This window comes from Hemicordylus capensis, chromosome 6 (assembly GCF_027244095.1).
Source record: "Hemicordylus capensis ecotype Gifberg chromosome 6, rHemCap1.1.pri, whole genome shotgun sequence".
NCBI classification, from domain to species: domain Eukaryota; kingdom Metazoa; phylum Chordata; class Lepidosauria; order Squamata; family Cordylidae; genus Hemicordylus; species Hemicordylus capensis.
In genome coordinates, this window is record NC_069662.1 from 126,112,332 (window position 1) to 126,139,259 (window position 26,928).

At 43.1% G+C, this 26,928-nt stretch overlaps 2 protein-coding genes across 2 annotated transcripts in view; one reads left to right on the forward strand and one right to left on the reverse strand.

The window, feature by feature from the left end:
* Positions 1-11,492, reverse strand: part of TMEM106B (transmembrane protein 106B) — an 85,518-nt gene extending 74,026 nt beyond the window's left edge. Inside the window, exons 1-2 of the mRNA XM_053259808.1 lie at positions 11,354-11,492; positions 9,144-9,310 (exon numbers count right to left, since the gene is read on the reverse strand). The gene's annotated coding sequence lies outside the window, so the exon portion shown is untranslated. The remainder of the gene's footprint in view (positions 1-9,143; positions 9,311-11,353) is intronic.
* A 54-nt stretch (positions 11,493-11,546) lies between these two features.
* THSD7A (thrombospondin type 1 domain containing 7A) overlaps positions 11,547-26,928 on the forward strand; it is a 424,790-nt gene continuing 409,408 nt past the window's right edge. Inside the window, exon 1 of the mRNA XM_053259796.1 lies at positions 11,547-11,695. The gene's annotated coding sequence lies outside the window, so the exon portion shown is untranslated. The remainder of the gene's footprint in view (positions 11,696-26,928) is intronic.

The window sequence follows — 26,928 nt, forward strand, 5'->3', positions numbered from 1 at the left end:
GAGTGGTGGCCATCTGTTCTAATCTTTACAATAGCTGAACAGCAGTAAATCAATAGTATGTGCCAACCAGTAAAAGAAGCCGTGCATTTTGTGGACTTGTTCAGATTAGAAAAGAAAGTGGGATATGAAGGTATGAACTGCCTGAGTAAGGAGGAGGGAAACTTGCCTAAGGAAAGGGAAAACCAAGTTTTTGCCCTGCATTTAGCCTTGTGTTCTAAGTGGGATGGTTTTGCCAACTTGGAGATGATGCCATAAACTCCTCCTTCATAGAGGGGAAGTGATCTATGGCCATAAGACTAGAAGCCAGTCATGCATCATCATCATCATCATCATCATCATCATCATCATCAAAACAATAAAATTATATACAGATTTTAACTAAAAAAGTTCACAAGGCAGTTTATATACATACATTACATACAATGGCTGACATTCTGACTTACAAAGCATATATGTAAGGAGTCTCTGTGGGATGCACGCTGGGAGCCCTTGTACAACTCCCCAATGTCCTCTTGCATGCACACTTTTGTGCCACAGGGGATTTTGTGCTAACAGGGGATGGGGCTATAGATCAGTGGAAGAGCATCTCCTTTGTATGCAGAAGGCCTGCAGGTTCAGTCCCTGGCATCTCCAGGTAGGCCTGAGAAAGACTCCTGCCCAAAATAATGGAGAGCTGCTGCTAGTTGTTGTGGACAATATGGAGCTAGATGGATCAATGGTCTGACTCGGTATGAGGCAGCTTCCTGTGTCCCACTTCCAAACACTACTCTTGCCCTGGGAGCACTGAGAGTCCATGACGTGTTTCTGAGCTTGCACAGAACTTCCAGGGTGTGAGCAGCACACAGAAATGTTAGCCCTGTGGCATAATAGTGTGCATGCAAATGGTCTGGGGGAAATTGCATGAGGGCTTCTGGTGCATTCCCACAGAGCATCCTAACAGGTAGGGATGTGCAAACAGGTTTGATGTTGATCAGCAGTTCGGGGGTCAAACCAAACCACCCTGTTCAGTCCAATCCTGGACCAAATTCGCGTGGCTGTTCAGGGGGTTCGCAAACCAATTTTTTGTTGTTTTTTAGTACTTACCCCCTCCGGGGGGCTTCTCCAAGGCCACTGGGTGTGTGTCTGTGGAGGTTCCCCCTCCCCCTGCCGGCCTTCCTCATGCCAAAAATTGCCTGGTTCAGGTGTGTTTTGGCCCTTTCTGGGCCTTTCCCCGATCACCGTGGCCATTTTGGAGGCCACCACACATGTGTAATGGGCCCCTGCCTGGCCAGATCATGACTCAGGCCAAGCAGAGGCCCATTGAGCATGCACGGCAGCCTCCAAAATGGCCACCATGAGGGGGAAAGTCCCAGAAAGGACAGAACAACACCCAACCGGGTGATTTTTTTTGCATGAGGAAGGCTAGCGGTGGGAGGGGGAACCTCCGCAGACACGCACCCAGTGGCCTTGGAGAAGCCCCCCCTGGAGGGGGTAAGTACTAAACAAACAAACAAACAAACAAACAAACGACTCATGAACCTGGCTGAACCAAATCAAACCGGGGGGGGCGTTTTGATGAGGGGCAAAACCAATCTGGCCTGGTCAAATTTGGGTCTGGTTAGGACTCGAACCAAACCGGTCCAACCGGTTTTGTGCACATCCCTACTTTCAGGCGTGCTTCGTTGGTCAAGATGTCAGCCAATGTATTTCTATATATATTCACATTCAGAAATATCCCTTGAAGGACTGAAGTTAACCAGTATAGATGCTTAACAAAGTTAAGCATACGTATAATTTCTGGAAGGTTTAAAAAAAAAAATTATGGGTGGGTTCAGATGTAGCACGGAACCTTGGCTGAAGCCGAGCTCCGCACATCCCTCAGCCCCAGGAGCATGTGCTCCTCCCTCCCATCCCTACAGGAGGAGCCTCGGTTTCCTTAGTAGGTTAGGATATGCTGAGATGGTTGTGATCACACGTCGCAACCAATCTCTGCATATCCTAATCTATTTGCTTCAAAGAACCTGAGATCTGAAGCTTCAACTTTCATGTTCACATCTTGGGTTCTTTGAGACAAAAGGGTTATCATATCCTGGGATTGCCTGTCGGCCTATCTCGGCCTGTCCTAACCTACAAAGGATGTAGAGGCTTGCATGGGGATGGGAGTGGGGAGTGTACATTCCTGCGGCTGTGGGAAGTCACGAGGAGCTGCAGTTTTGTACTCACAGACAGTATGATATTTATATTCTGCTTCCAATTGGCTCCCATCAGTCTTGCATCCAAGTTTCCAGTCAGGTCCACACCTGCTCAGCTTCAGTAATGGTGCAGCCTTGGGTGCTTCCAGACAATTCAGTGAGATCCCTGTTTCCAGATACTGTATTGTTATCCTTAGAATGGACAATGCAAATGTTCTAACAATTTCCTTGTACCCTCAGAGCAGCAAGATCACAGGGAATGGAAGATTTAGTCTTGACAGCATCTCAGCAATACAAATGTGGCTTAAAACAACAATTTGTCAAATAAAAATGTTAGGAACAAAAATCTTGATGCCAATCCTTTCATTTCATTCCATCTTAAAAATACCTACAGTATTATACTAGTTGGGCTCCAAAGATGTCTGTGCAAGATGCAAAGAACTTCAGTGCATGCACAGTTTGGGCTTTGTTGATATGCTGATTTTTCCTCCTAGCAACAGCTCCTCGTGGGGGTTGCTTCAAAGTATGGGGGAAATGGGTACTCTAGATTTCATTAGTTTAATTTAAGCAACAATTTTAATTTTTCCACCCAATGTCACTATTTGAGATCTGTAGACGTATATCTGACACTGCAGTAAATAGTGCACTAAAAACATTGCAGTTTTGGGGTAACAATTTGTGAACTATTTGGTTGATTTGTTTGGTATTTCTCACCTTGTAATATTAGTATTTACTAGGAAGATTTCTACTTATGATCAGAATGTATGTGGAAACATGGCCCAAAAGATGAATGATAGCTGAGTGGGTGGGAATGTGTCACCCCAACTTCCCCTCCTTTCCCTGGATCCCAGGTGGCTTTGTACATGAGATACTATCGCTAAGTCCAGAGCGAGGGTATCTGAACAGGACCGGACTGGGGGCACTGAGAGGGCGGTGGAATGTATGTGGGGAGGGCGCCAGGTTTTGAGCAGAATAGGTAATTAAAGGTGGGAGTTGGGGCGCAAGGGCACTGCGCGGGTAAGGGCGCACTGGGAATATGCTCTGTTGCCCTGTGGGCCAGTCTGAGCCTGTATCTGAATAGCTTGAGATTATTCCCTCATATGCCTCACAAACTGCCCCCCTTGAATGCTTCTTTTCTTCTCACATGTCAAGCAGGCTTTATTGGTTGCTAGGCCTCTTGATGCAGCAGCACTGTAATGCTTGTCAGGTAGTGATGCAGGATAGAATGATGCAAATGGATGCGAGAAGAGGAACTGATTGGTGTACTGGGTGGCAGTGTCACAGTAGCACTCGATGCTCCCTTCTTGGGCTGATCTGAAGTGGCCTTCCCTTATGCAGTTCCTAGGGGAAAATCTGAGGTGCTGCCTCCCAGGTGAAAGGTCACAGATCCTTCAGACACAGTCTGTTACTTTCTCCTCTCTCTCAGCTTTCAAAAAAAAAAAAATACCTTTCCCACCTCTACCAGCAAAACATTCCAGAAGAGGGAAATGGACAGATTTGCTCATCTGCTCCCAGGTGTGAAGAGCATTATTACAGAAAATTACATCTTCATCCATCACATTAGTAGAAAAGAGAATCCCTGACTCTTTGGCATCTGTACTGTTCATTGCGCTGAAGATCAAGTAATATGAGAAAGGTACATTCACTAAAGCAATGGCAGTGGTTCTGTAGAAAATAGACTTATTTGACCATCTGCTCCTGGAGAAACAAGATTAGAATCGATCTAGAATGAGAATGCATTATATTCGTAATGCAAGAGAGACATCATTAGTGCCTGAAGTTGTAGGAAGCACTCTGTCTGCTCCTCGCTAATTAACAGAGCATCTGTGTTCCTACCTGTTTTGACACAATGGTACTTTTAAGGAGCTTGCATTTCTTGTCAGCAGATTTGCATAATGTATATATAACTTTTAAGAAAAGAATGGTCAACATAACAGATGTTTCCTGCTTACATTCTAAGTGGAATGTAAATCCATAATAATGAGAGAAGGGATCTAGTAGCCAAAAAGCTTTAATTCAAGTTGAAGCAACACTGTGTTTTGAGAAGGGATAATTTTACAGAGCCAGCTGTTTTGATACTGCCTTAAGAAATATTTCCAAGGTATTCAAACGCCACCACTGCAAAAATATTGTGTTTCATGAATTTAGCTGCATTGCTCTCTTGGCATCTTATAGTTCAATGAGCTGTATTGCAAGTTGTTTTCTATCAGTAATAAAGAGATGCTGAAACCCCTTCACATCCAGATAAGTTCACTACTCTTGCACTTTCTTTGTTCTTACTGTCAAATGGCAACCCCTTTGGTTCTGAATATGTTTATGGAGAGAGAAGTCTCTTGCTCATGTGTATCTTCCATGAACTTCTAACAACCTGAGCTTTTTACTTGCTGGTAGTGGAGCTCCCATATCAAATTGGACAGCTGTAACCTTCTAATTTGTGATATTAGAATTAGACAAGACTAGAGTGCTTGCTTATCACATCCAATTAGTGCCCTGTATCAAGTCTGGTCTCAAATTTCAGGAGCATCTCAGCAAACTGCCCTTCATGAGGCTCCCTCTTAGCTGGGCGAGCCCCCAAGAGTCACTCTGTCACCATCATATGGAGGCTGTGAGCACAGAGGTGGTTTCAATGCTGATCTTTGACACCAGCCTTGCTATACATCCATAGCCTTTGTGAAAGGAAAAACCATATGCAAAGGATAATGGTGGTTGTAGTAAAAGGATTAACCTCCTGTCTAGCTGGATGATGGTCTCAGGAAGAGACAACTTTGTGAGTCAGTTATAATAAAAACACTTGGAATAGCCTGATCTTCCACAGCTCTGCTACAGATTCAGTAGTTGGTGCCATAAATTACTTTTACAATGCTAAAGTTGGCAGATTTCTTGTTTATTTTAATTGCAATGTGCATTAAGTAATTGAGTTCTGCAGACCTATAAAGTACATGCCAAATACTTGGTACAAGACTGAATGAAAGACAGCTTTCATATCAGTTCCTCCAGAAAACTGTGATAAAGCCCCATACTTTCAGTACTCTAAATAGGAAAGTTTTAATAGATTTTAGTATGAATTCTAATTTATTGTGTCCTGTCTGCATATAAAATTGAATGGACACATCTCAGCTAAAGAGGTTAAGTGATAGATAAAAGTTCTGTTAACAGTGATCTCATTCAACCACTTCAGTATCTCTCCCCTCTCATTTCCGTGCAATCTCTACACATTTCTCAGTCTTTCTGGTTCAGCCTCAGTATTACACTGGAAGCTCTTTGGCTCAATTGGTTTAGGTGGAGATGAACTGTTAGCTGTGCAGCCGAATTCTATGTATGTTTACTTGGAAGTAAGGCACTATGTGCCTTAGCACAGCATACCACACTACCGATTTAAACTGTCAATGGGCCAGTTAAGATTATATATCCAAGTTGGCCATACCCACCATCCATGGGCATCTGCAGGACTTTTTCTGGTGCAGTGTGTGCGCAGTGGCTACAATCCTATGCCCACATATCTGAGAATAAGCCCCATTTAATTCAATGGGATGGGCTCAATCCGGGTTGTATGAGTAAGCTCCCCATCTTGCCCAGGCCCTCCGGATTCCCATGGATGTGCACAAGATTGTCCTGTTCCTCCTCCATGCATGTCTTTCTCCTTCCCTTAAGCGTGTGTGTGTGTGTGTGTGCGTGTGTGTGTGTGAACTGCATCTTTTCACACTAATTATAGTCTAATAATGGGAATCATAACATCCTCATACACATCTGTAGCAAATTACAGCCTTTGTCTCAGAGCAGCTCATGTGAGGGGGGAAAATGCTGCATTATCCCTGGTGAGCTGCCTGGCTGGGCTTCTCCTAAAACTATTCTGTATTACCAGTAGTTTCAAAATGCTGCCACCAGGCAGCAGAGAACTGGACCAGTGCATTGGGTGCTGTAATCCAAGGTCCCTCTGTAACTGGGTATTGGGCAAATTTTTACACACTTCCATGTGTAAGCTTACATAGTATGAGAAAGCTGATAACTGCTGAGTACTTAAGGATGCTTTTGCACCAGAGAAATCCCCCTTCCACGCCGCCCTTTCCCTAGTTAAAAACCAACTCCGAAAGGCTTATAAAAAGAAAAGAACAACCTCCCCAGTTTTATTCAATTACTACAGGCTGCTTCTGTCTGAGGCTTCTAGCTTTCTTAGATACACTCAAAAATACTTAGTAGGTTACAAAAACAGGTTGTCATAGGCACGCTTAAATGTTTATAGAGTCTTTTACAATGACCTAGGTAGGGCTAATGTTTCTTATTTTAATTATGTTACAGGTAAACAATAATAGAACAGTATCAGGAATATGCAAAAGCACACACAAAGAAATAGAAGTTCCTAACACAGAGAAATATAAGTTCCTAATGCACAGTCTGACTAAACAAACTGTTCCCTATGCTGAATCCCCTTTTACTTGAATTGGGTCCTGATAAGAATCAAGCTTCATGCAATCCTTTCTTTTAAGGATCTACAGAGTTATTCCATGAGAGAAACCTCCATGCTGGTTTTGACCACGAGGGAGCAAAACTCCATTGCCCCTCACTAAGCCTTTCCACACGTGCTTATCTCCAACAAAGACCATCCTTCTTGTTCCCAGAATTACCAACAACTGCTCTCTAGGTCCCACCTACCTGGAGTACTGTTTGGCTGCCATGGAGTTTACCAGCCTGTCAGTAGAGACAAGAGTTCAATCCTTGTTAACTCTTTAGAGGGGAGACTAATCTCTACAAGATCTCTAACTGTGTGGTGGGCAGGGCCATCTCAGACATATAATCCAAAATGGCCCATTGCTCTTTCCAGAAAGTCTCTTAACAGAATACTCAGTACCTCATTAAACTACAGTTCCCACAATTATTGGCACAAGACCAATATGAACTTATTTAAAATATCAATAATCCAACTTTCAGTTTAAAAACTTTCCAGGCAGCTAACAAAAAGACATGGAAAATCAATTGATAGCAATAAAATCAATATTTGGTAATAGAAAAGCATTAATTTGCATTAATACTGGTGATGTGCCATATCAGTCAAAGTTTCAAAGTAGTCTTCAAAGGCAGCCCCACATATGATGCACTGCAGTAATCTAAACTGGGCGTTAGCAGGGCATTAATAACTGTGGCTAGGCTATGTCTATCCAGGAGGTGCTGCAGCTGGAACACCAATTTAAGCTGCTGAAAGCTGACATGGCTTCTTGCCACAGTTGTCACATGGACATTTAAGGTAAAAGATGTAATAGCATCCTCAGGGTGTGAACTAGACCCTTAAGGACGAGCACCTCTTCTCCAATCAGCAGAATCATGCCACAAAAGTATCTTCAGGATTTTTGGACTGATCTTCAGATAGCCCTCATCTAGTCTGCAATGTAGAGGAAGCCTCACAGATACTTGATCTACAGCAATAATATTGTCTTCAGAAAGAAATTTCAAAAAAGGATTTATTAAAGACCTTCAGATGCTGCTTTGCTGCTGACTAAATAGGTTATGCTGATGTTGAAAATAAAATCCTTGCTGGAATTATCTTCTTTATATATATTTAGCTAAGGCATACCCGTGGCTAATCTCGTGCGTGGCAGCTCTCATGAGAGTTTGTGAGCAGAAGCACCTGATTGGGCAATGGGGATTCCATATGCAGATAGGGAGGAGGAGCCTGTGATAGTGAAAGTCAGTTGGAATGTTAGTGGGCAGGGATTTGCGAAGAGAGGGGTTGTGAGGGAGGAAAGAGCCCCTTCAGGAGAAGGAGGCTGCCACTGTGCAAATTAGATGAAGAAACAAGATGAACAAGACCTGTTAAATCAGGAAGGGAGAGGGAAAGAAAGAGAGAAGGGAAGAGCAAGTGGAGGAGAGAGAAAAAGAAAAGAGAGGAAGAGTTAAAGAAGGATGAGTGAGGGATGGGCCCGGGCCTGTCAGAAATGAGCAGCCATGGCGGTGGCAGTGAGGAAGGGCCTGGTCAGCCACTGCTGCTGCAGGGAAGAGCAGGAGCGGGGTGAGGGTGGGGAGGTCTCTGGAGTTAGGGAGCTGCGGCTTGGCCAATCAGCACTGGCAATGCCGCAGCTGTGACCAATATATAAAAAGAAGATCTGCATTTTTTTGTTCAGTCTTAAATATGAGTTTCCCCTCCCCACAAAAGACCAAGTTTCAAGGTGAGACAGCTTAATAAAGCAAATTCTAAGAACTTTCTCAGTTTTTATTTGTGACTGAGGGCTACTCTCTTTCTCAGCCATCCTACTTGGCTTCTCAAGCTTCAACATAGCTTCCTTCCTTCCTTCCTTCAGTTGCAGCTCCTTGCAGTCATGTGCCATCCTTTCATCCCCATTGATTTGCACAACAGAGGCCCAAACTATGGTCCTGATCTGGATTGAACCCCACTCATGTGGTTCCAATGGAAATTTTCTTCCAGGGAAAGAATGGAAGAGCCAAGGGAAGTTTTCTTCCAGGGCAGAAAGCATGCAGGGGGACCCCTGTATGATCCGTATCAGCACTATCACATAGAAGAGGGAGCAGAATTGTTCTCTGTTGCTCCCAAGGGCGGGACTATAACCAATGGTTTGAAATTACAAAGAGGCAGATTAAGATTTGAGATTAAGAAGAATTTCCTAACTGTATGAGTTATTTGACAGTGGAACAGTCTGCCTTATACATGCAGGCTCTCTGTCAGGAGGCTTTCAAATAGTTGACAGGAATGCTGTAGCAGTTTCCTCCTGCAGGGAGCAGGGGATTAGACTAGAGGACCTTCCAAGGTCCCTTCCAAGTCTATGATTCTAGGAATGTGTACTATTTGCAGGAGTTGGGGTGGAGAGAAAGAGCAAGAGCCCATGACGTGATTACAGTTGGAACTAGTTTTGCTCTTGAGAGCTAGTTTTCTCCTGCTAGACTTACTGGCTTTACCACCCATCTATGTTCCCAGTTAACCTTCTCTTATAAACTGCTGTTCACCCATTCACACTTCCCATTTACCTTGAATTTACTGTGCTCCTTCCTTTTTGGTTACTGTGTGGGAAACAGGATGCTAGGCAGATGGACTTTGGTTTGATCCAGCAGGACTCTCTTTATATTTATCCCTTAAAATGTGGAAAGTGAAGTTTTCCCCAAATGGTTAAAGTACTTCGAGATTTGTCCAAAAGCTGGAGTGTGATACACAAAAAAGTCAAAACATACTGATTAATAGGATTGTAATAACTGGACATTTTTACACTTGATGATCAAAACCAGTAATTTCCCCAGAATTTAAAAATGTGTGTATGGTGTGTGTGTGTATTTCAATTTCCAGGATGTGTTAAGTGAGATCTGAGGGGTAAGGCACTGAAAGCACCATAATCAAAAGTAGTTGGAAGTGAAGGACTATACACTGTCTCTTGTCTCAATGACATAGGAGGACAGACTAGTGAGTCAGAGGGTCAAGACATTGGTCATCTATTCTCTACTACTCTGACACTATCCCTTTAATATGTAGATTGCTAATCTCAGGGACTTACTTCCTTCCTCTTCCCTTCCTTCTACCTTGCAACATGCAAACTCCTCTCTCCCTGCACCATGTGTGCAGAGATGCAGAATCCATCTGCATCCTGCTAGCTAGCTAGATTAGAGATCCTATCTCTTCACTTTACCATCTAGAATGGAGTTCTATAATAAATACTCCTAAACTGATTTGAAACTATGAACTGGCTCCAAATTATTTTACTCTCAGCATACACGCATGCCTAACTAAATTCTGCTGTGTTGTGCCTCTGTGCACTCTGCTATAATGAAAAAGGGTTTCTCTTACCAGAGAAAATTCCCAACAAAAGTAAGATTGTTTCATTACTCTTTCAGTTGACTTGCATGCACACACACAAATTAAGTTTGCACACATTAATTTAATGTTTTAAATTAATTACCCCTCCCCCCTGCTCCCCACACACTAGTCTCAGGTTCAACCCTTGGCATCTCTCCATCACACCTAGATGTAAACTCACAACTGCAGTACAGTTGTACAGTCCAAGGCAAGCAGCAGGTGAAATGGAAAGCTGGAATACAGGACTTCCTCTACCTCTGCACACTTGATTTAGGCAGGCTTGTGGGAGATGTAGGGGGGAGTTTCCAGTAAGGGCCAGGTTGTTTTTTCTTTTTTCTTCTTTAATGTTTGCAAAATGCAAGTTTTATTTACCAGTAATAATTATTTACTAGGAACTGGCTTAAATGCCAAAACATGACTCTTTGATGTGTTAAAGAAAGAACAGAGTGTCGGGGCACGTGACGACCCCTTCACCGCAACTAGTGTACGTAGTGACATTACCGCCCGCATCCCATCTGGGATCGCAGGATGGACAGAAGCACAAACGAGTGTCGAGTTTTAAGGCCAAGCGGTGTGCAAAATTAAGCACTGGGGTTCTGTAGAAATGGCAGATGTCGCTGTCCAGAAAATACAGCGTTCCTTAGGAAGGGAAGCCCAACTTCCTAGAATTCAGAGCAGCTTCCCAGATTCACTACCACATCCTGGAACCGACTAGTTTCCTCGAAGCGTAGTTCGGGAAAAAGTTCACTCCGCATTTGGAAGCCCACTGCGCAAGCGCATGAGGTCTGCGCTCCGGAGAGGGCGCAGAGAAGTTGGCTCGGACTGTGGGCGGCACAAGCTCGTAAACAAGCTGTCAGTGAAGGGCAGGAGTGCTCCGAAAGGAGGGAATAAAGAGCCATTTCAGGAAGAGGCAGGGGGCTGCAAGACATATAGCCAAGTAGTAGGGCAACCAGTCCCTCCTTCTCCCTCGCCATCTGAAGAGCAGCTCCCCCCACCAGTGACGGCCGGGCTGGGCGCGCAACATTCTCAGCCTTGGCGACCCCTTGTTCCCCTGCCGACTCCGGCCGGGTCAGGGTGTGTGGGGGTTGCTGCTGGAAAGGGAGGCGTCAAGCACGCAGCGCCGGGCAGGCAGGTTGCCGCCTGCGGAGCAAGCCCCCGAGCCTCCCCGTGCCCGGGACCTGCTGCGGGAAGGTGGGAAGCGGACGCAGCTGCATTGCGGCTGGAGAGCGCGAGCGCGCGCGGCTCTGGAGAGAAGCGAAGCTAGGAGAACGGGGAGGAAAGTGGGCGCGCGGCTGGCGTGGGAATTGCTGGCGACACGACGCCAGGTTGGCGGCTCGAAGCGCCTGAGAAGGAGCGAGCGAGCATTGCGAGGCAGCGAGCAAGCAACGCTCACCCAGCTGCGGAGGTCGCTGGAGCCAAGTCGTGTTCAGCCCGCCCCGCAAAGAAAGAGAGACCCCGTGAGGACCGTCCGCCGCCGCACTCACGGAAGGCTGAGCCAGGCTGAAGAAGCGGACTAGGAGGAGGAAGCAGCCGTTCGGGGGCCTGTGCCGCGACGTCGGGAGAGGGAGGCGTGGCTTCAACCCGCCCCTTGTCCTTGGGCAAGTCTCTTAAAACCGGGCAACCTGGTGTTTGTTTTCGTTTTGGCAGTGCCTTGAAGAGCACGTGCGTGGTAGCGCCTTCTCTTGGTTTGCTCGTGCCTGCAATGAAGAGAACTTTAATTTCTAAAAGGAGAGAGGTAAGGCACGGTCCCAGACTGTCTGCGAATTCGTGCACTGCTCACTGCTTTAGGCTCTTAGTCTATGACGGACAGGCACTCTTATTCTGAAGGCTTTTGCTTTTCCCTGTTGTGGTTCACCAGGTAGGCAGCGCGAGAGATTTTTTATATAATATTGGTTTAGAAAAGTGTACCGTCGATTCGATGTCGACCCCTGGCAACCACAGAGCTCCCTGTGGCTGTCTTTGGTAGAATACAGGAGGGGTTTATCATTGCCATCTCTTGCACAATATGAGATGATGCCTTTCAGCATCTTCCTATATCGCTGCTTCCCAGTATAGGTACCAGCGGGAATTTGAACTGGCAACCTCTGGCTTGCTAATCACGTCATTTCCTCACTGTGCCATTAGGTGGCTTGATTTAGTAGTAGGTCCCAATGGTTCAGTGGTGCTTATTCCTAAGTAAATGTGAGTAGCATCGGAGTCCTGCACATTCATCTTTCCTCGGATGTAAATACCATTGCATATGTGTGTACATGATTGTCGCCGGATCTGGTCTTGTGGTAGCAAGCATGAATTGTCCCCTTTGCTAAACAGGGTCAACTCTGGTTCGCATTTGAATGGGAGACTACATACGAGCACTGTAAGATATTCCCCTTGGGGGATGGGGCTGCCCTTGAAAGAGCATCTTCATGCTTGCATGCAAAAGCTTCCAAGTTCCCTCTCTGGCATCTCTAAGGAGAGCTGAGAGAGAGACTCCTGCCTGTAACCTTGGAGAAACCGCTGCCAGTTTGTGTAGACAACACTGAGCTAGATGGACCAGTGGTCTAACTCAGTATATGATAGATTCCTATGTTTCTATAATAATGAAAAATTATTAGTACATAAACAAAAATGCAGAGGCTAATACACAGTATTTGACAAATCCCAGGTACCAGGGAGCCGTGACATTTAGAAATTTAGCCATGGTACCTAGACGAGGATATTTATTTGTCTCAGGCAGGCCTGTTTCTGTACTAATTATGTTACTTTTAAAGAGGATAAAAAGATGATCATTTATTCTCCCTCGCTACAATGTCAGTCACTAAGTCCAGCAACTTTGTCAAGTGTTCATTGTCTGGCTTCTAAACTTTTTGGCTGCTTCCTAGATCCAAAGAAAGATTGTCAGATTCTGTAATAACAGCATACTGGCCAAAAGAGCTATGCCAACATATCAGAAAGACTTGTTTCATTGTGTACAAATGCATACATGGACCACTGCATTCCGTGTGCACATAGAGTTAACATAATATGTAGGGTGATTCCTATTCATATAAGAGGGATTCCATAGGAACATAGGAAACTGCCATATACTGAGTCAGACCATTGGTCTATCTAGCTCAGTATTGTCTTCACAGACTGGCAGCGGCTTCTCCAAGGTTGCAGGCAGGGATCTCTCTCAGCCCTATCTTGGAGAAGCCAGGGAGGGAACTTGAAACCTTCTGCTCTTCCCAGAGCGGCTTCATCCCCTGATGGGAATATCTTGCAGTGCTCACACATCAAGTCTTCCATTCATATGCAACCAGGGCAGACCCTGCTTAGCTATGGGGACGAGTCATGCTTGCTACCACAAGACCAGCTCTCCTCTTGCTTCCACAAGACCAGCTCTCCTCTTGCTACCACAAGACCAGCTCCATCCATGCACACATTCCTTTGTACAAGCACTCCCCAAGTTACAAACATCTGACTTACAAAAAGTTCCATAACATAGTACATTACGGAAGTCTTCAACTTACATATGCCAATCTGTGCATACAGACAAGTAATTTCCTCTTGGGAATTGTTTGTGTTCCAAGTTGTGAATATCCAGCTTATAAACAAACTTTTGGAAACCAACCCATTTGTAAGTTGGGGACTTCCTGTATGTACAGATCAGGTCCAGGAAAGCTCTTGCTTGCAGGGAACACAATGGCCAGGTAATAGCTTTAGGTGTGCCCAAGGGTTTGGGCATGTCCTCTGTGCATGCCTTTTCCTCATTTGAACTACAAGGCCCCAAACAACATCACAGCCTACACTTAAAAATTCTTTTACTTTCAAAAGTGGTTTGCCATGGGGGCTTGCTGTTTGACAAGTGTAAGCCCAAAGTCCCCTTGGGCATGCTGAACTGATTGTGTTTGGATTGTGGCCACAAGAGCTGCCTCTCTTTTTTCTGGCAGTGGCCAAGTATTCTTGATAGCTGTCTGACAAGATGCACAAGAAGCTTTCTCCTTCTTCAGATGCAGTGATGGAGAACTTCAGCTGTTGGACTTCTGCCTTCACACAGCTATTAAAGATGTAGGAGTCCTGGTATTAAAAAATATTGCAATGTTATAGCTACAGAAATTAGGAGGAAAACACAAAGAATATTTGCACTGCAACCCTAGGTATGTTTACTCAAAAATCCCACTGAATCTGAGGAGTTCTACTACCTAGAAAATACACTTAGAACTGGAGCCTTATAAATGTTTGCTGGGACATGGTCCCCTTTCCAAAATCTAGATGTGGGGAAACCAGAAGCATGCCCTAGATTTGAATTCTAAACCTTACTTAAGACGTTTTTCAAATAAATAGTTTTCATTTCTCTGAGAATATTTGTTTGCCACATTTATCTACTATATAAATACTATATAAACTCTCAGGGCAGTTTACAATCCAAACAACCACCAAAACCTAAAACTCAGATTAAAATTACCATAAATAAAACTTGAAAACATCATAAATTAAAAGTCTGAAAAAACAGGCATATTTTCAAAAGTCATTGAAAAAGAACCAGATTGGGAGATTAAGATTTCATTTGGGAGTTGTTCCAGCGCTCTGGGACAACCCTCGAGAAGGCTTAGTTTTGGGTTGCCACCAAACAAGCCGGCGGCAACTGCAACTGGACCCCTCTGATTATCTTAATAGGCAGCAGGGTTCATGAAGAAGGAGGCACTCTTTTAAATACCCAGGGCCCAAGCCATTCAGGGCTTTATAGGTAATACCAGTGCTTTGTATTTTGTCTGGAAACTAATTGGCAGCCAGTGTAGTTGTTTTAAGATAGGACTAATGTGGTCTCTATGGGTAGTCCTGGATACCAACCTGGCTGCCACATTCTGGACCAGTTGAAGTTTATGAACTATGTACTAAGACAGCCCAATGAAGAGCGTATTGCAGTAATGAAGCCTGCATGTTCCTAGCATATGCACCCAGTGTGTTCTCTAATTTTTTTCATCTGTGTGTGGGATGGTTTTTTTTTCTGGGCAGCAGTATCAAAGCAGTGTGTGTGCACTTGCATTCAGAGTGGGACCTTCCTGATTCAGCCTGAGTGGGATCTAAAAAACTGAATGGACATTTAAAAACGTGAGCATGCACATTTGTGCACGCCTTAGAGGGGACATTGTATGCACCACTGTTTTAAGGACATTTGTCTTGAGAAATTGAAGTAGCTGGTGTATCAGTCGAAGCTGATAAAAAGCACTCAACTTGAAATATCAGGGAGAGGTTGGGGTCCAGAAGTACTCCCATACTATGTACCTGATATTGCAGGGATTGGAATGTAACCTCATCCAGAACAGGCAGATCTAAACCACTTCTTAAGTTCTGGCCTCTTTCTTGTTTGGATTCAACTTCAGTTTGTTCTCCCTCATCCAGCCCATTACCGATTTCAAGCAAGCATTTAGATAAATTAAGCCATCTCTGATGAAGTTGATTCATCACTGATGAAGCTGATATGGAGAAATAGATCTGGGGTCATCAGCATATTGATAGCACCCTGCACCAAATCTCCTGATGATCTCTCGCAGCGGTTTCATGTAGATGTTAAAAAGCATTAGAGATAGAATGAAGTCTTATGGAACTCCATACAATAGCTCTCATTTTGAAGAGCAACAATCTTCAAGTGACACCATCTGGAATCTACCTGAGAGATATGAGTGGAACCACTGCAAAGCAGTGCCTCCACCCCCTCAGGCGGTTCAGAAGGATACCATGCTCATTGTCAATGGGGCCTGCAAATCTATGCTTAGTCATGCAAGGTGTTGTATTACTTTTGCTGTCAGTAGAACGTACCATTGACCATAAGGTATTTTTTGTCCTTGGCTTGTTAGTTTGTCATTGATCCAGGACAAATCCCAGAAGTTAGTGACCAGTAACAGTTTAAAATTCTAGACAATAACTTGAAAGGAGTGTCCCCCCCCCCGCCACTTGTCACCCTTATGTACTCTGCTGAATAATAGGTTGCTGTACATATCCTAAAAACCAAGCGTGTTCCTTTGCATGTGGAATGCTTGTGTAAGGCTTACATTTTGGTTGGTATTATTTGCTTTTGTATTTGGCTGACTGAATGAGTTTTATTGGTGTTGCTAAATCAGAGGAGCATAATTGCTATGAAAAAAATTATTTGTTCTTATGGATTATGCTGCAGGTGATAATTTAGTAGAGGCCATAATCACACCCCCACCCACCCCCCAGTTTTTCTACCGTCTCTAAATAAATGAAATGAGATTTCTTTACTTCAGGAAGATGTGATAAAGTTCCTTCTTCCATTATGTGATAGAGTATTCATCTGTTAATGACTTTCAGATTATTTTTCACATTTGTTGTAATTGCTTAATAAAAGGAGGCATTGACATAATAATTCCAAGTATGGAAATAATAATAATTTTGGCTGAACAAAGAAACTAAGGCTTTCTTTGGGACTTTTAGAGAGGTGAAAAACTGTCCCTAGCATCCTGATCCTATATATCTACCCAGAAGTAAATACTACTGAGTCCATAGTGCTTGCTCACAAGTATATGTGCAGTTTGATTGCAGCTGGGTAGCACAATCCTATGCATGCTTATTTGGAAATAAGTTCCACTTTTCATGGGCTTACCCTTTCACCCTAATACATCCCTAGTAAGTCCTATTGAATTTAGTCAAGATGCCTAAGATTGGTCTGTTGTCATAGCAGTACAAGACTGGTGTATTATCATTAAGGTGCAGAATGAGATCATGTTGTCCATGTCAGGTTTGTGATTTTTAGTTTTAGATATCTGTCCTGTGAGGTATCTGGCAAGACTTGAGGCTGTCTTTCTCTCAGGAAGCTTATACAATAATGTTAATTACATAGTATAAGTAGCTCAAGGATAGCACAACAATAAGTAATCAGTTTGTCTTGGTAATGTGGAGTATAGAAAGAGGTTCTCAGACATGGTCAGATAATTGTCCCTGTGTCAGACTGCAAATGGCCTGAACCTTCTTAATGGTCACTGAGATAAAACTACGATAATGTAGTCGGAAGAAATCCTTGTTGCCTTATATGAGGTGGCGGGTAGATCAGTGGGACAGGGATGGTGTCATGGGAGTGTTAAGGGTCTGTTTCATGGGCATGGATACACAACACAGTTAGATGTTGGCATGTTTATTTAGGGGGGGTGGCCATTTTGAAAGCTGTTCACAGTACTTTTCTAAATTGATGGGATGCAAAGTGGCAGCTGCAACAGATATAGGTAACGGAGATGGCAGAGGAAAATGGCGCACTGCCTCCAAATGGATCCTACCTATTCTGGTAGGTTCAAGACTCAAAAGTGACCAGATTTGGACTCCTTTGGGTCTTACCTTTTGTCATGTGTGCAACCTTAGAACAGAGGTTGTCTTGCAGTCGTGCTTAGTGAATAACTCCATTGGGAGGTGCATTGGTATTTGCAGGCTTGATACATCCTTATACATAATCTTTAAATTGTTTCTTTACTAAGGAGAATGGACACTTAAAAAAAAAAGAGCTTTAGGGAGCCAAAATTGGACCTTAATAGCTTGATTGAAATATAATGTGCTATTTTTCTGGCTAGATAGATGTAATGTGGCAGAAAACACATCTGCTTTAAAATAATAGAGGTGGGGTCAAGAGTATTTTGAAAAATCTTTATAGAGATAGTGCAATTATGGGAATTAGATTTAGCTTTGGAGATAATAAATGGCCATTTTACATCTAATTGTTAGGGGGGGAAACCCAAACATTTATTTGTCTCTAATTAAATATATGCTGTGGTGTTTTACTCATATGTATGCAGTGACTTTTGCTGAGGTCAACGTTAGGACTAATTTATCACACAGATTAGTATTGATCAAGGTAAATCTAAGATCAATACTAAATTTTGAGGGTCAGTAAATTTGTAAATGGGATGATATATTGAAGGCAATGTATCCATCAGGTCTAATGTTTAAAACAATGATAGTAAAGGGAAAAGGGGTTAGTTTAAAGATGTAATGCTATTAATTAAAAGCATACTTAACCGAACATTTAAATAGCTCAGTGAAGCTAAACATAACTGCCATGCTGCTGTGTCAGAATTGATGGGAGAAAGTGTTCCATCTGGTCTGTGTAAAGTGTGTCTCCTGGGTGATTTCCAAATGTCCATAGGTATACAATTTCCACCTGCAGTCTGCAGCTGGTAGTGAAATGTTTTTGCACTAAGCTCCTGCCGTAGTCTAGCAATGGGGATGCAGTGGGGTGAATGGGGATATGTGTTGATGCAACCAGCACGCTCTGATCTCCCGCAACCACATAAAGCATATTGTGCAGAAGGGCTCTTTAGATCATCTGTCAAGCTGTGACATTCAAATAAGGTTATTGTCTGGTCCCTATTCCCTTGGATGAAAATGCAAATTGGAACATTTTGCTCTATTAGATAAGGCCTAATTTCTCAAGAAATAGGTTGTTAAAAATATTTGGTACTCTATGCAGAGTGGAAACCTAATTTTCAGTTATGTATGAGTTTGGTTTCTTTGGAAAAAGGTTGTCTGGTTTGAAACACAAACCTCCTTTTCCCCAAAATTCTGGAATTTTTGACAATATCAATTTAGTTGTTGCTTTTTTGCCATCATGCATGGAAAGTGGTAGTTAAAATAACTAAATGTCAGATGTTTTCTCAGTCATAAAACTGATAGAAGGAAACAATGGCAGCACCACAAAAAGTATTGGGGATCAAGAACGGGCAAAGTGCATTTATTGGGGAGCAGGAAGCTTTGTCACATGTGTTAGATTTCTGAAAGAGGAATAATGGTATTTTTCACATTAATGCCCACATCCTAAACATTTTCTCTGAAGTAAGGCCTATTGGTTTTGATGGTAGAACATTCAGGTAGGCATTTTAGGATTGCACTCTTAACAAAAATAATTATTTTTCAGTTGATAATTCAGTTTATAAATTTTCAGTTTATAATAGGCAGATTCCAGATGGTGGAGCTTTGTAACAGTTCCTCTTCAAAACTGGAGCTATTATATGGAGTTCCTCAGGGCTCCATTCTGTCACCAATGCTTTTTAACACTTACATGACACTGCTGGGTGAGGTCATCAGGAGATTTGGTGCAGGGTGTTATCAGTATGCTGATGGCACCCACATCTATATCTCCCTATCCTCCTCCTCCTCCTCCTCCTCCTCCTCCTCTTCCTCCTCCTCCGGAAATGGCATTCACTCTCTAAATGTCTGCCTGTAGCACTAATGGGCTGAATGAGTGATAACAAATTAAAGCTGAATCCAAGCAAGATGGTGGTGCTCATTGTGTGGGATTTGAATTTGAGGGGTGAGTTAGATCCTCCTGTGCTGGATGGGTTTACACTCCTCCAGAAGGAACAGGTATGCATCTTGGGAGTGTGCTTGGATCCAGGCCTCACCCTGGTATCTCAGGTGGAGGCTATGGCCAGGAGTGCTTTCTATCAACTTTGGCTGATTTGACAGCTGCATCCATTCCTTGAAGAGAACGATCTCAAAACAGTGGTGCATCTGCTGGTAACCTCCAGGCTCAGTTATTGCAATATGCTCTACGTGGGGCTGCCTTTGTATGTTGTTTGGAAACTTCAGTTAGTTCAAAATGCGGCAGCCAGACTGGTGTCTGGGGTAACCCTTAGAGACCATATTATGCCTGTTTTAAAACAGTTGCACTGGCTGCCGATATGTTTCCAGGCAAAATACAAAGTGCTGGTTAAAACCTTTAAAGCTCTGAATGGTGCCTTCTGTATGATCTCCATCACATGTTGAGGTCATCTGGAGAGGTCCATCTCCAGTTATCACCAGTGCGTCTGGTGGCAACTTGGAACTGGGCCTTTTCTGTAGCTGCTCCTGGCGTATAGAATGCACTCCTGGCAGATTATCCGCAGTTTAGGCTCGCTGTCAACCTTTAAGAAAGCCCTAAAAACTTACTTGTTTGGCCTGGCCTTCCAAGGTTTTTAAATGGTTTTAAAAGTATTTTAATTGGTTTTAAATGTTTTTTAAATTGTTTTGTTTTTAGCACTGTGTCTTAAATGGTGTGTGTTTTTATGTTTTTTAAATTTGTTGTGCACTGCCCAGAGCCTCTGGATGGGGTGGTTTATAAATGTGATAAATAATAAAATAATAATAATATTAATTCGGCAACGGGAGGAGTGCTCTCCACCCCGGCATCACATATTAAAGGAAATGGCTTGGATTTAGAATATTTTGAATTAGGGGTTATCTCACAGTGCACATTATTAAGGATCGAAGTAGATGTAACATTAACAACAACGGAAATTTATATACCGCTTTTCAACAACAGTTCCCAAAGTGGTTTACAAAGAGAAATAAAAATAAAAATTAAGTGGTTCATGATCTTCTCTTTTTCTCGAGAAGAAATCTCTGAGTATGTGTAAGGCCCACAAAGCTGCTTTGTGCTGCAGGAGAGAAGCCGCTATGTTCAACCATAGATGCTTACCTTCCAGGGCAAAAAACAGTCCTCCATCTAATCTGGGGCTGTGGAATGGGGAGACTGAGGGAAAGACGAATGCCCCTAAATTATATGCATTGGAAGGCCCTGTTGCTGCTATCAAAGAAGTTTTAAAAGTGGAGACTAACATTTCACATCACGTCTAATTGCATGCCTAAAAACGTAAGACTTAAGTCTTAAGCACTTTTACTTATGCTTTTACTAAACACGAATGAGACTTACTCTCATTGAACTTGGTGACTGACATCCTGACTAACAAAGTGTGCATGCTTTGAGGGGCTCAGGGGGTGTGACAGGAACCTTTGTGCATCTCCCCCACCCCATGCATGCTGTTATAAAAGAGCCCTTAGATCTCTGAGCATTGCTTGCACTCCAAAGTGGCTCAGCAAGAATAGAAATATGCTGCTCAGTGTCAGCACCATGTTTCCGATTTCTCAGAGCCCTTCTGAAGCAGAAGCAGTGCTCAGAAATCTAAGGGCTCTTATGCAACAGTGTGCACTCAGGGGAAAAGGAAGAGATGCCCAAGAGTGCTTGTCATGCCCTTGCAGCCTCTCGAAGTGTGTACAGTTTGTTAGGCTGTTAGCCAGTGGCACTAACTTCTGAGTAAACATTTATTGGTTTGGGATGCAAGGCTCTGATTTGTGCAAGGGAAACTCTTGGACTGTAGCTCAGTGGTAGAATGCATGCTTTGCATGTAGAAGATGCCAGGATCAATCCTTGGCATCTCCCGGAGGCTTTACACACATGATTTTTGGTTCCAATCTCCTTCGGGATGGAGAGTGTGAGTCCACATATCAGCTGCCTTTACTTTGAAGTCCCTTTGGGCTATCAGGGACCAGTACAGACAGAACTCTATTTCCCCCCAAATCAAGGCTACGCATTCTGGCTTAGCCCGAAATTATGTCCGCCTTAAAATAATCTTCTATTTCCAGCGGGTTTTGAAAAAAGTCTGTTATGCCCCTCCGCTTTCCCTTGATGTGTGGAGCGGCGTTTTTAAAAACTCGGCGTTTTAAAAAACTCAATGGAGGGGAGTTTGACAGCTGTTGGGTATGGTATGCTCTGAGTATTTGCAATTGCAAGCACTGGGGGTTGGGGGGGGGAGGGTTTTTAGCAGATTGGTGAAATTCTGTGGAGAGAGTCCAGGGGAGGGGGAGGGAGAAATTCCTGAGTTAAATGCAAGCACAAACTGCAAAATGTGGGACGTAACATAGTCTTTAGATATTCAGAATGGAGACTACAGCCTGCTGTAACCTGAGCCCCCCCACTTTTGAGCTGATTTGCCTGCATTTTTCTTCATGACAGAGAATGCAATGATTTCTACTTTAAACTTCCCTGCCTCTGGGCTGTTGGGCAGGGGGACATGAGGTGATGAAGGCATTCACTCACGAAGGCAAGTTCATTCTAAAAATCAGCAAAGATTTGGGTTAGATTTGGCAGGCTTGGGTTAAGCGTTCTGCTGTGTGATCCCTTGGCAACCCATCATGCTGTTCTTCTGCAAGGCTGTCAAACTAACAAAACAAAACAAAAGGTCTCTCACCTCCTCGTCTGCGAGGATTGGTTGGAGGAAAAACCTGGAACCAGCGGGTGCTAATGCACAGGAAAAAGATCTGCCAGGGATTGCGGAGAGGAGCCAACACTATATGAACCGTCCGTTTAATGCCCCGAATTAAACATCTTGCAAATATGCTGCGAAGCAGATTCGCTCTTCAGATACCCTGAGGCATAAAGCCATGTGTGAATAACCTCCAGGTAGGACTGGAGAATAACCCCCATCTGAAACTCTGGAGAGCTGCTGCCAGTAAGTGTACACAATTCTGAACTGGGTGGATCAATGGTCTGACTCAGTGGAAGGCAGCTTCGTATGTTTGCAAAATGGAATACAAGACTCAAAACTGAGTACAGTATGAGACTTTAATAGTATGTCAAGCTTGCTGCTTAAGGCTGCCACCAATCCCTTAGGAAAGAGAAAGGGTCACATTATATTTGCACTTAAATTAAGTGTATGCATGCGAATTACATATTACTCATGGACCATTGATATTGCAAGTGTTCTAGGGAAAAAAAAGTCCCAGCCAAGTTATAGAGAAGTCAGAGTAGGACAGGTTTAAATCAGCCAGGTAACACTTTCCTTTCTGCTACTGTATATACACACGTGGACAAATGTGTTGGTACCCCTCCACGAAAGAAAAAGTACCCACAATTGACTCTGAAATAACTTGAAACAGACAAACATAATTGGCACCCACCATTGTTTATTCTGCTTTTGACAAAAATCAGACTTTGCTTTAGAGTTTTGATGCAACAGAAATTTTAAAATAATAACACACATGAAAATGGCATGGACAAAAATGATGGGACCCTTAACCTAATATTTTGTTGCACAACCTTTAGAGGCAATCACTACAAACAAGCAATTCCTGTAGCACTCAATAAGACTTCTGTACCTGTCAACAGGTAGTTTGGCCCACTCTTCCTGAGCAAACTGCTCCAGCTATGTCAGGTTTGAAGGGTGCCTTCTCCAGACTGCATGTTTCAGTTCTTTCCATAGATGTTCAATAGGATTCAAATCAGGGCTCATAGAAGGCCGCTTCAGATTAGTCCAATGTTTTGTCCTTAGCCATTCTTGGGTGCTTTTAGCTGTGTGTTTTGGGTCATTATCCATGACCTGCGACTGAGACAGAGCTTTCTGACACTGGGCAGTACGTTTTGCTCCAGAGAATGTCTTGATAGTCTTGAGATTTCATCGTCCCCTTCACAGACTCAAGGCACCCTGTGCCAGACACAGCAAAGCAGCCCCAAAACATCACCAAGCCTCCTCCATGTTTCACAGTAGGTATGGTGTGCTTTTCTTTGAAAGCTTCATTTTTCCGTCTGTGGACATAGAGCTGATGTGACTTTCAGAAGCATTTGTGGGTTCTTCTCTTTTCGTGGAGGGGTACCAACACATTCGTCCATGTGTGTACATTGTTAGTCACTCCTTTCAGTGCCTAATTTTTCATTTTAAAGATCAAAAAACAGAAACTCATAATAGAGTTCAAATTCAGGTCAGGTAATTCACAGTCAAAGATGAAATGAGGGATAGTCATAAAGCTTTTTGTAGATAATGGGAGTAATTTTCCAAGAGTCAAGCATCAAAACTTGACCCTTGTCAACATTTGTCTGACTAATGAGAGTCTCCTGTATTCAGAAAACAACTAAATACAGGAGACTCTCATTATCTGCGGTTTCAACAACTGTGATTTCATATATCCGCAGACGGGTCTTAGAGACTTGGTTTCTTTATCTGCATTATAAAAACAGGCAAAATTGACCTATTAATGGTTCCTGAGTGGACAGAAATGACTTCCGGTGTCATTTCTGGCCACTGTTTTGCAGCGTGGAGCCATTTTGTGGCTCTTCTTTTTTCAAAATTTGTCCAATTTAGAGGCTTGGGGGGGAATTCCTGGAGGACCTGAAGAGCAAGTGCTTTTCTCATCTTATTTCAACCCCCACCTTTAGGAACATAGGAATTGGGTTTAAATTTCTAATCATTCTTAAATTTAGGAACATAGAAAGCTGCCAGATACTGAGTCAGACCATTGGTCTATCTAGCTCAATATTGTCTTTACAGACTGGCAGCGGCTTCTCCAAGGCTGCAGGCAGGATTCTCTCTCAGTCCTATCTTGGAGATGCCAGGGAGGGAACTTGGAGCCTTCTGCTCTTCTCAGAGCGGCTCCATCCCTTGAGGGGAATCTCTTACAGTCCTCACACTTCTAGCCTCTCATTCGTATGCAATGAGGGTGGACCCTGCTTAGCCAAGGGGACAAGTCATCAGAGGCGTATTTAGGGAAAATAGCTCCTAGGGCAAGCACTGAAATTGCAACGCCCCCCCCCCCCCGTCCAAATATCTGACATTTTTGTGATATCTATTATATTTACAAATATAAGCATGGAGTAGAAGCCAGACACTCAGGCAGGCAGTGATGGTCTTTCAAGCAGCATAAAACCCCTTTCTATTCCAAACCCAGCAGTGCGTATTAACAACTCCCCCCACCCCCGCCAGCTGCTATCTGCAAGCAAGCAGTAACATTCACACTTTTAAAAATTTATCTGTTTATTTTATTTTATTTTATATTTTTAATATCCCACTCTTCCTCCTCCTCCAAGGAGCCCAGAGCGGTGTACTGCACACTTAAGTTTCTCCTAACAACAACCCTGTGAAGTAGGTTAGGCTGAGAGAGAAGTGACTGGCCCAGAGTCACCCAGCAAGTATTATGGCTGAATGGGGATTTGAACTCGGGTCTTCCCGGGCCTAGTCCAGCACTGCTTCACATTACATGGGATATATACAATCATTCTGGTATGTTTGCCAGGAAATCTAGATTGGACCCTGCTCCCCCCCTGTGCTTACTGCTGTGTAAAGCCAGAAGCTGCCCTCTGCCATGGTTTCCTTATCTGATTGATAATAACGATCTTTTCTTTTTTTTTTTTTTTGATAAAGCTATTACTGTAGAGGTACCTTGTATATGAGAAGCAAGTTGCTTAAATTCACATGGATAAGTAACTACTTCAGAAGAAACAAGCCGGTCCTGTAGCACCTTGGAGACTAACATGGCAATTGTAGCCTAACCTTTTTGTGGACTTGAGCTCACTTCATCTAGTCCATGAAAGCCTGTACTACAACAGATGAGCTAATCTTTAAAGTGCCACAAGACTTCTTGTGTTCTTACTGCATCAGACAGCATGGCCCCTCTGGAAATTGTTACTATAGAAGAGCAGCAGCCCAACTTTTTAAAGTGTGATCATCTTGATTGCAAACACAAAATCAATTAAATTGTTAAGTCAAGATAAGAGACTTCTTAATCTTGACTGCAATCAAGATGATCACACCTGTCTCTTCCCCATAGAAGAGAGTTGATGATTCTATAATATTCTGTAACTCAAAAATACAAAAAACAAAGACTTAAAAAAAAAAGGTTCAGTTTTATTTTTAGATAAGTCTACAGATAATTGAAAGAGAACATGTCTGGAAATTTAAAATACCTCTCTCATCCACTCACTTTTAAGAAGAGCTTGTCTTTTGCCTATCAGCTAACCCTTGTATCCCTAGGGTTTAAGTAATTAATATTCTGATGACCACATCTTTACAGTTCACACACAGAGATCTGTTTCATATTTTGTCTAATAGAAATATAGGTGGAATTATGTTTTGCCAAGATTAATTTCTCCTTTTGCTGTTCTGCATCGTGTAAATTCATGCTCCCCTCTCCCTTTCACCTTAACCTTATGCAAAATTTACAGTTTTGAAAGCACTCAGCTATGAAGGTGTAACTCAAGCTCCTGTGCACGTTTCAGATGTGAAAACACACTGTTTTTGACAACCCTGTAGAGATTTATTTGAATGTATTTACTGAAGTCTCAGCATTTTTAAGAAGCCCCGCTGTAGAAATGTGCTGTGTGGTTCTGTTGAAGGAGAGATCTCTACAGCTGCTCAGCCCAATGAAGAATGCTGTGTAACATGCAAACTTACATACCTTACTACTTTCATCTACATAAGAAATTGCTCATTTTCTGGGACCAACTTGGGAATCACTGTTGGGAGTATACAAATAAAGGTTAGCCAGATCTCCTTTAGGCTATTGTGTTCATATGGGGGCAGGGTGTTTTTTGTTTTTGATGAAACTTCAAACAGTAAGAATAACTTCCTAGTACCACATGTCCCAATCCTCATTTAAATCATGCATCATTTATATGTCACTTCTTGTATCTTCTCCTAAGACTCCTATCATTTCATTGATTAATAAAATGCAAAAAAGACGTTAGCGTATTTGGGGACAAAGGTTCTTTTTTTAGCATCACCACTTTTATCTTTATAGAAGCTGAACATTCAAATATTTGCTCTCCTCTCCCAATAAGATCCAGCCACATACACCTAGCATTTGATTCTAGAAGGAGCCCCTTCTTTCTGGTGGACCCAGATCTGTGCACCCTCACCACTTTTTTCCCAATGGCAATTGAAAAAATGTTTAGAGGCAAATGTTTGTCTCTAAAAAAACAAATCTTCAGCTCATTCTGTTTTAAGTCAATGCTGTGTTTGTATGGTACACGTCCCTTATTTTCCTCTCACCCTCATGAAGTTAATACATCCTCCCCACACTTTCCTCCTCATGTCAGACCTTGGAGCTACTTCTTACAAGTTATTACTCTGCTAAGCCTGCAAGTAGAGGGAAGAGAAAGGGAAACCCTCAGCAGCCCCGTGGGTCTCCAAAAGTCCAGCAATGACCTCCCCACTCCCAAATCCAATGGGTGTTTTTGCAAAAAATCATGGTTAAACTTTCTTTTAACCAAATGAGCCACAAAATGGCTCCTTTTCAGAACATGGCTGCCGAAAATGACCTCGCAAGTCATTTCCATCCACCCTGAACCCACAGATAAACAGAATTAATCCTTTGTGAACCTCCTCCCCTTATGCCGAGGTTGGGTGTCAATTACCCAACCACGGATACCTGAAACTGAGGATGTTGGATCCACGAATGGAGAGGCTTGCCTGTATATAT